The sequence below is a fragment of the Pteropus alecto genome, unplaced genomic scaffold (assembly GCF_000325575.1).
Source record: "Pteropus alecto unplaced genomic scaffold, ASM32557v1 scaffold316, whole genome shotgun sequence".
In the NCBI taxonomy this organism is placed as follows: Eukaryota; Metazoa; Chordata; class Mammalia; order Chiroptera; family Pteropodidae; genus Pteropus; species Pteropus alecto.
This window is the reverse complement of record NW_006438872.1, coordinates 288,130-297,494: the sequence shown is the minus strand read 5'-3', so window position 1 is coordinate 297,494 and position 9,365 is coordinate 288,130. Positions and strand designations below refer to the sequence as shown.

Below are 9,365 nucleotides of genomic sequence, written 5' to 3'. Positions count from 1 at the left end.
GGAGACAGAAAGACATGTCCCAAATGAAAGAACAGATCAAAGCTCCAGGAAAAAAAAAACTAAACAAAATGGAGAAAAGCAATCTACCAGATGCAGTGTTCAAAACACTGGTTATAAGGATGCTCAATGAACTTTGGGGAAGAGTTGGTGAACTCAATGAGAACTTTAACAAAGAGACAGGAAACATGAAAATAAAGATTAAGAAAAACAGTCAGAAATAAAGAATGTAAAAACTGAAATGAAGACTACCTTAGAGGGAATCAACAGTAGATTATATGAAGCAGAGGATCGAATGAACGATTTAGAAGATAAGGTAGCAGAATACAATAAGAACAGCAACAAAAAAAAATCCCCCAAAGTGAAGATAGTTTAAGGGTTCCCTGAGACCATAAGAAAAGTTAGATAGTTTAAGGGTTAGTTTAGATAGTTTAAGGGTTCCCTGAGACCATAAGAAAAGTATCAACATTCCAAATAAGATAAACCTAAAGCCCTCACCAAGATACATCATAATTAAAGTGCCAAAGTTTAAAAACAAAGAGGGAATTTTAAAAGAAGTGAAAAAGCTTCTAGTTACCGATAAGGGAACTCTCATAAGACTGTCAGCTGATTTCTCAACAGAAACTTTGCAGGCCAGAAGAGATTGGCATTAAATAATCAAAGTGATAAAAAAAAAAAAAAAAAAGCAGAGATCTACAACCAAGACTTCTCAGCTCATCAAGATTATCAATTAAAAATGAAGGTAAAATAAAAGGATTCCCAGACAGGGAATAGCTAAAGTAATTCATCAACACCAAGCCAGTATTACAATGAACATCAAATGGATTTCTTTAAATATGAATAATGAAACGGCAATAGTTATGTACCTATATTAATAATCACTTTAAATATAAATAAATTAAATGCTCCAATATAAATATATAAGGTAGGAGAATGAGTAATAAAACAAGATCCATATATATATACTGTCTACAAGAGACCAACATCAGATCTAAAGACACACACAGACTAAAAGTAAAGGGATTGAAAAAGATATTTTATGCAGCAGCCTTAAATTTCTCGAGAACTTGTTTTATGGGCTAACATGTGGTCTATCCTGAGAAATGTTCCATGTGTCCTTGAGAAAAATGTATATTCTGCTCTTTAGGATGAAACACTCTAAAAATAGCAATTAATTTCATCTGGTCTAGTGTATCGTTTAGGGGTGTTGCATTCTTGTTGATTTTCTGTCTGGAAAATCTGTCCACTGGTGTCAATGGGGTGTTACAGTCCCCTACTATGAGTGCGTTACTCTCAATCTCTCCCATTTGTTGGTCAATATATGCTTTGTATGCGTAGGTGCTTCTATGTTGGGCATATATATGTTTACTAGGGTTATGTCCTCTTATTGTACTGATCCCTTTATCACTATATAATTACCTGTTTTTGTTCCTTATTCTTGCCTTTGTTTTAAAGTCTATTTTGTCTGATATAAGTATTGCTGCCCTTTAGTTTTTTCTTTTAATTTCCATTTACATAAAATATATTTTTTCATTACTTTACTTTCAGTTTGTGTGTGTCATTTGACCTAAAGTTGTCTCTTATAGACAGGATATGCAGGAGTCTTGTTTTATTATCCATTCAACTACCCTGTGTATTTTGATTGAAGCATTTAATCCATTTACATTTAAAGTGATTATTGATCGGTACATATTTATTGCCATTTTATTACTCATATTTATATTATTTTTGTTTATTTGTTTTTTTCCTTCTTTTTAAAGAAATCCCTTTAAGATTTTGTTTTTAATACTTGCTTATTCGTGATTAATTCTTTTAGCTTTTTCCTGTCTGAGAAGCTCTTTATTTCACATTCAATTTTTATTGATGGGCTTGCTGGGTAGAGTAGTCTTGATTGTAGGTTCTTGCTTTTTATCATTTTAAATATTTTGTGCAAATCTCTTCTGACCTGTAGTTTCTGTTGAGACAGAAATCAGCGGACATTCTTATGGGAGTATCTTTTAAGCAAATAGCTACCTTTCTCTTGCTGTTTTTAGAATTCTCTGTTTATCTTTAACCTTTGACATTGTAATTATGATGTTTCTTGGTGTGGGTCTGTTTGGGTTCCTCTTCTTTGGGGCTCTGCACTTTCTGGACTTGGTGTGTATATTTCCTTCACTAGATTAGGAAAGTTTTCTGTAATTAAGTATTTTTGAAATAGGCTTTCAATCTCTTGCTCTCTTTTCTTTTCTGGTACCTCTATGATACAGATGTCGGTTCACTTAATATTGTTCCAGAGGTCTCTTAAACTTTCCTCATTTTTTTTTTCTTTTGCTATTCTGATTGGGTGTTTTCTGCTACCCTGTCTTTCAACTTGCTGATTCGATCATCTGCTTCATCAAATCTACTATTGATTCCTTCTAATGTATTTTCTTTTCCATTTTTGTATTCTTCATTTGACTGGTTCTTTTTTATGGTTTCTATGTCCTCTTTTATGCTTATTATCTTTCTGTTAAAGTCCTCACTGAGATAATCTGTTCTTATAAGTTTATTAAGCATCCTTATGACCAATGTTTTGAAATCTCTAGTAGGTTGCTTGCCTCCACTTAGTTTATTTTTTTTCCTGGAGTTTATTACTATTGTTTCATTTGTGCCATTTGTATTTGTTTTCTCATGTTAGTTGCCTTTCTGTGTTATTTACTATACATTAGATAGATGTGTTACATCGTCCAGTCTTGACCAAGTGGTCTTATGCAGTAGTTACCCTATGTGGACTAGTTGTGCAGTCTCCCTGATCACCTGCATCAGTAGCTCTGGGAGTGTTCCTTGTGTGAGTTGTGTGTATTCTCCTATTGTAACTAAATCTTGATTGCTGTTAGCACTTCAGTGGATGGGGTTAACTCTTAAACTGACTGGCTGTGTGTGAGTGTTGGCCAAGCCCACAAGATATGGGCTTCTGTGTGGGGACTGAACCCATGGAATGGGATTCACCCCAGCAGGCTCATGTACCTGTTGAGATCACACTTTGGGGGTACTGCCAGTGGAGCTAGGCAGGTCAAGGTGCTCTTTTGTGGTCTGATGCCAGCCACCAGTTCTGTGGCCCCTTGGGAGGGGAGGTCGAGGTCAGCCACTGTCTTTGATCATTTGGGGCAACCTGGTAGAAACTAAAAAGTGATCCATGAGTTATCACTAACTTTGCTGGATCTGGGGGCAAGTGGGAAAAATCTTGCTGTAAATCATGGCCGGTAGTTCCCAGTACCAGGTCTGGAGTGACTTAGCAAAATGTCCAAGGCACCCCAAGTCTGAGCTTGCCTGCCAGCTGCCCACAAAGCTCTGTTGCTGAAATAGCCTTTGAGCAATAGGCAAGTTGGGTGGGGCAGGGACCCGGAAAGTCACCAGGATAAGGTGAGTAGATTTTACCCAGTTAATACAGATTCAGTTTGAGGGCCAGTGCTGAGCATCAAATCTCACCGATGCCAGCTGCTGCCTTTCTCAGGCCCACAAAACCCACAGACTTTAAGAAATACTGCAGCTCACGCCAGTGCTGGCTGCCTGCCACCAAAAATTTCTCCTGGGATGTATGCGCTGAATGTGAGCTGAGGGTTGTTGATTGCTTTTGAATGCACTTCCTGCTAAGAGTGCAAGGATGGGTTGGTGTCTGGACAATGAGTAATCCACAGGTAATTTGATAGTTGAGTGAGATGGGTCTCAGCAAGTCATGGGGTGGAGCAGACAGTCCTGTCAGGCCAATGCAGATTCATATTTGGTGCCAGTGCTGGACCTGCGGCTTCTTACAAAAGTTTTGGATTACACCAAGGCCAGTCACTGTCCTTCTCAGGCCCACAGACTCCTGTGATTTGTTCAAGAGATACTGTAGCTTGGATATCACTCATTGCCTGCCACCGAAAGTTTCTCCTCAGATGTGGGGCCACAAGCCAGCTGAGGGCTGTTGATTACTATCAAATGCACCACCCACCAAGTGTATAGGATAGGGCTGGTTTCATGGCAATGAGCTTGTGATGGGCAATTTGTGGGCTGGATAGGGTGAGGTCTCAGGACATGGAGTGGAAGAAGCTAATCAGAGTCAGAGTTGGTCATGTAGGGAGAGGGTTCAATACAGGCAAGATGGCACCTGTCTGTAGACTGCCCCAGGAGGGGGGCAAAAATGTATGGTGGCTGTCCCTTAGTTCTCGCTCCAACACCACACAACTCAGTCTTTCTCCGTATGTCACTTTTATTTATTTTTAATTTTTATTTTTTTAGGGGAGGCAACCCTTGGTTGACCTCACAGATTGCAAGGAACTTGTCAGCTTACAATCCCTTATTTTTTATTTTTATTTATTTTTTTTTTATTTTTTATGCCTACAGCTCCTGATATTCCTAGGTAGTCTCCCATCCAAGTACTAACCAGGCCCGACCCTGCTTAGCTTCCAAGATCAGACAGGATTGGGCTTGTTCAGGGTGGCATGGTCAGAGACTCCATATGTCTCTTGAACCTCACAAGCTGCTGACCCTCTGCCAGAGCCCAGGAGATGTCTGGGCTTTCATGTTCCTTCTGTCTCAACCAGATGGTCGAAATCCTCACTCATTGTTATAGTCATATTGTTTGAGAACTCCTCTTCCTGGGCCTGGAAACATGGGCTGAAGAACCTCTGTGTAGGGCTGGGTCCCCTCGCTCCTTTAGGGGGTCCTCTACAGCTACGTTCTTCCTCCTGGTGCCCAGCCATGACACACAGGTACTGACTACCCTGCTTCACCTCACCGCCCTCCTAATGATCTCAATATGGGTTTTTTTCTTTATATCTTCAGTTGTCTGTGATAAATTCCACTAGTCTTCAGGTGAGTCTCCAAGTTGACTGTTTTATAATTTGATTATAATTTTAATGTAGTCATGAGAAGAAGCAAGCCTTGTTTACCTAGCCTTGCCATCTTGACCCCCCTTTTATTTTTTCTCTTAATTCTTAACAGTCTTTACCATTTTTTAAAAATTTTTTTACAATATTTTAAAATAGTTTTACTATTAATTTATATCAGCTTTTGGTATATAAAGGGAATTACTCCTAATCTAAATTACATATAGAGAATATTTTACCCAATTTGTCATTTTTCTTTCACTTTTGTATGTAATTTATTTACTTTTTGTCCAACAATAATTTTCAATCTTATGTGAGTAAATACGTATACAGTATATACTTGAGGAGTTTTATAGACATGATAATTTAAAGTTTTAATTTATATAATTTATTTTCTTAATAAGTAGATGTTTTGAGCTTAAATGATCAGATTTTTTTTATTATATCTGTTTTGAGTAGTATTTGGTTGTTTCCTTACTTTCAACATTTTCTACATACATTTCACTTTTCCGTTTTATTTATATATTTTTATAATTTAGTAAGTTTATACCACTATTTTTGGTTATTTGGGTTTCTATTATAGTGTCTTTAAATAAAATATTTACAGCTCTTTTAAAATTATCTATTTATAAAAAGCACCACTGATAGACTATCTGTTTTGACAATTAGTTCATTTAAGTTTCTTTCTATCTCCCTCTTGCCCCTTTCCTCAGTTCTCAAATTGCATTTAGCTCAGATTTTTTCCTATCTCATTAATTTATTATTTTACTATTTTATGGCATTTATTTCAAGGTTAAACATCTATATTTGTTTCTATAACCATCATTTCTACACTTAAAGTTATTTAATAATAACTACTGATCTTTTTTTATCCTACAGCTTTCCCACTAGTAACACATTATTTCAAGGCCTAGAATCTTTATAATTAAGTTCAGAGAATCAGTTGTTAATATATCCCAATTTGCTGAGATTCCTGGAAACTGACTTTTGCTAAGCAAATTCACAAAAACAGAATGCTGGTGTAAACTATTCTAAGAAAAAAATAATTATCAATCATAGAAGATATTCTTGTACCCCAATATTCATTCTCTCTTGTAGATAAATCTACACGAGAAAACATATGTGAGCTGGAAATTTGGCTGATGAGCTTCAACTCAAACCACTAAAAATATTTCAGTGAACTTGATGGCTGAGAATCTATTGCACATGCAGACACTATATTTGTACATTTATCTCAGAAAACTGTCTTTCTTCCTTGCTGTGCTTAAATGGGCTCTGCCAATATTTTCCTCACTATTTTCTGTGACCGAGGAGATCCTTTAATTAATGTATTCTTTTTTTTTCCATATAATATTTATTTTCATCATGTTACATTTAAATCCTGATTTAGAGATTTTTCTGTCCTTTTAAGGTAACTGGTAATCTCCTCTATGTATTCTATTATAATTTTTTAAATTGTCTCAGAGAACAAATGCATGTTATTATTTCTTGGTGAAGCCTCAATATTTCTCTCATATAATGCTTGATTTTCCAACTAAAGGCATAATTCATTTTAATATAAAAAAAGTTTGCAAATGTGAATCAAGTACTTATAGAAGTGAGTTGGTGCCGGTTAACATGACTAAACATCTGTACCCTCATAAAAGAGATTGTTCTTTTTCCTAAAACACTTTTCTTAAAAAACACAGTGAATTAACCATTTTATCCAATCATAATTAACAAAAAATTATGACTCTAGTGGTGAACAGACTGAGTACTTTTAATATTGATGTCTTTGACCTACATACTCTGTCTGTTATAGTCTTTAATACTCTATTATGTTTACAAAATAAATGTTTATTTTACCTTCCTGATCTCTGAAAACTTTTAACTGTGTAGCCTCTAATAGAGAATAACTATTACTGAAAAAAAAAAAAAAACTATGCCTAATATTTTAACTAAATTCAATCACTATTTTTAACTGAATTTAATAAACACAGGATATTAATCAGGGTACAACCAGGAAAACAGATAATAGGTTAGGAATGTCAAATATCAGGAATTCTAGTCAGAAATAATTACAAATATATTGAAATGGCTGTAGAGACAAAGAGAAAAAGGGACTTCTGAAGGAACAAAAAAAGAGAAGGGATAATACTCAGAGGTCATTAAACAGATAAAGCCCTTGGATTGGTATCTCTTGCCTTTCACCTACTGTTGTGCTACTTGACACTCCGCCAGCTATAGGAAACCACAGTTGGGACTCACATTGCCAAAGAGGACTATCTCTTCCCAGCCTGCTGGAATCTGCAGTTACTCCCTTCCAGTTCTGCTCTATAAACCACTAGGGACTGCCTTAGCTGATGCAAGTCAAAAGTAGGAAACTTCTTTCTCCTTAACTCTGTTTTTCCACCAGTGCCTCCTACTGGCAAAACCAATATAGTTTGACAATTTATCCATGTTCAGTGGGATAGAAGGAAGAGTGTGGAAATGAGACCACAGAGAAATAACCAGCAAACAGAGTTGGAATATAGACAGTCAAGATTGAAGGGGGAGAAAAAAAGGTTTAGGCATCAGTGTTAGGAGTTAATCTATTGTCTGTATTGTATTGATATGGATCATCTTGCTGTAATATACATTAATTAGAAGAACCAGTCTACTTTTATATTTAAAAGATATGTTTAAATATCATGACTTTCATATCAAGTGATATTATGATGTATTTACATTTCTGAACTAATTGCAAAATATAAATTTATATAAAATGAGTATAAATAGTGAAGGGAAAAATAGGTAGCTAAAATTTATTTTTATTTAAGGGCAGCTATATTTTAGAAGATTGTTTACCTGAATTTCCTGAGAATCTGTTAAAACTAGGATTTTAATTAATGCCATGAAAATATTCTGGCAGTAGTTGAGAAAGCTTAGTTAGACAACAGACTAAAAAATGAGTATAATTATAGCTCTTGCTCTTCTGTTATCTGGACGGGCTATTTAGATTGCGTATGTGCTTATTTTCCAAATCTAAAAATCTATTATGTATATACATCACTTATAGGTAGGATCACATAGATATCACTTCCATTTAGAATATTTATGTACAGTCTGAACCTATTCTAAGTAACTCACTAATGTTTTATTGTTAGAATATTTGCAATAAACACTTCCGTAATTTCCTTGTGTCTCAGATTCACACATTGCTAAATACGAACAATGACAACATAAAACCTTATTTCTTTTGTTTCAGGGAGGCACAGGCTATCGGAATTATCGTGTTAAATGGAAGGTAATTTGCCATAACAAAACCACGCCTTCCATAACTTTACCTTCAGCAACTTCTTGGTTCCTGATCATAATTACTTATCTGTGTACATGAATGGTAAGATACCCTTCACTCTGGGTCAAGGAAGGGAAGAACTTTGTCTTGTGACTATATAGGTTCTCCTTGAAGTAGGATAAAGAGTAATTTATGAAAAAAGTTGTCTAGAAGCACTCCCTTGACAAACTCTAAAAAATAAGTAAAATAGTTTTATAGTTTGGACAGGTTGTGATTTTACTTTAATCGTCCTGCTTTTCTTCCCCTTCCATAGCTCATCTGTACAGTTTCCATTAGTTAGTTGCTTAAAAATTTTAAAGATTCTCTATGTCTCTTTTATCCTATTTATGTTGGTAATGTTTAATATTATGAAAGTGTCTACATGTCTAAGGCATTATTTGTGTTTTATTTCTTGCTATCAATATCGAATTTTGGCTGGCATGACCTTTTATTTAATTACAGTTGACAAACAATATATTAGTTTCAGGTTTACAACATAGTGTTTAGACATTTATATAACTTGCAAAGTGATCACCCCATAAGTCCAGTACCCATCTGAAACCATACATAGTTATTACAATATTATTGACTATATTCCCTATGCTGTAATTTTTATTGCCTTGTTTTTATAACAGGACTTTTGCACATCTTAATCCCTTCCCCTTTTTCACCCATCCCTGACCCACTTCCCATTTGGTAACTATCAAACTATTCTCTGTATTTATGAATTTGTTTCTGTTTTGTTCCGTTCATTTATTTTTTTAGATATCAAATATATGGTATTTGTGTTTCTCTGTCTGATTTGTTTCACTTAGCATAATATCCTCTAGGTCCATCCATTTTGTTGCAAATAGCAAAATTTCATTTTATATGACTGAGTAATATTCATATATATAATATGATATATAATGATATATACGTATATATAATGTTATAAATATATTCTTTTTATACATTCATCTATCAATAGACACTTGAGTTGCTTCCATATTTTGGCTATTGCAATAATGCTTCAATGAACATAAGGGTGCATATGCCTTTTCTAATTATGGTTTTGGAGTTCTTCAGGTAAATACACAAAAGTAGGACTGCTGGGCTCTATCTTTAATTTTTTGAGGAATCTCCATACTGTTTTTTATAGTGGCTGCACTAATTTACAATCCCACCAAACAGTACATGAGAGTCCCCCCCCCCCTCCTTTTTTTTTTTACATTCTCACCAACACATGTTGTTTGTTGATTTAT

General features: G+C 35.0%; 1 pseudogene; it reads right to left on the bottom strand.

The window, feature by feature from the left end:
- Nucleotides 1-4,332: 4,332 nt before the first annotated feature.
- LOC112483051 lies at nucleotides 4,333-4,451 on the bottom strand (annotated as a pseudogene).
- Nucleotides 4,452-9,365: the final 4,914 nt, after the last annotated feature.